This window comes from Octopus bimaculoides, chromosome 3 (genome assembly GCF_001194135.2).
Source record: "Octopus bimaculoides isolate UCB-OBI-ISO-001 chromosome 3, ASM119413v2, whole genome shotgun sequence".
Classification (NCBI taxonomy): Eukaryota; Metazoa; Mollusca; class Cephalopoda; order Octopoda; family Octopodidae; genus Octopus; species Octopus bimaculoides.
Genome location: NC_068983.1, coordinates 60,511,496 through 60,512,273, shown reverse-complemented (window position 1 = coordinate 60,512,273; position 778 = coordinate 60,511,496).

The following is a 778-nucleotide window of genomic DNA, read 5'->3' as shown; positions in this document are numbered from 1 at the left end:
CAGTGAAAAGTAAACTTCAACCAAAGTATAAAATGTTAGCGTCAGATCTTAAAATATATGTAAATTAAACAGAAGCTAAAATCTCTCGTAATAAAGATTAATAATTGAGTAATTAAATTGATATGCCAAAGCAACAACTAATCCAAATCCAAAATGCAGCATTAAAAAAAAATTTTTTTATCTAAACCGATTGAATCTAACTTGTAGAAATTGTTAAACATCAGCTCTCTGCCTTTCTTTTTATCTCTCAAAAGCCATTTGTTAATCTCTAGTTTCCTTAGTCACCACCAGATTACGTGTGGATGGTACTGTCAATTGGGCAGGGTACCACATTGGGTGGTCGCTAAGGAAACTAGGTGTTGATGAATGGCTCATCAGAGCAGTATCTAATATCTAAGTTATTAACAATAGTATTATCAGTCACACATACATAGTGTATGTGCTTTGTTTAGACACCAAATTTTCTGTGGAATAGCGTCTGGGGAAAGCTCCCTAAACAATGCTGAGGGTTAAAGAACACTTGAATATCACAGACCAAGTGAGATGTGACATTCAGGTGATCTTTAATGTTGGGGAGCTTTACCTGGATGCCATTCCACAGGTGACTGATAATGGTTACATTACCAGAGTTGCTTTTAATTTGTTATTTAATTATTAATGACAGCATTGTAGAAAGGTGATTTGGTAGAATAAAAACATTTCTATACAAAAATAAAGTAGAAACTTTTGAAGATGGATTAATTGTATGCAAAAAATATATAAACATTAAATCCCCTAG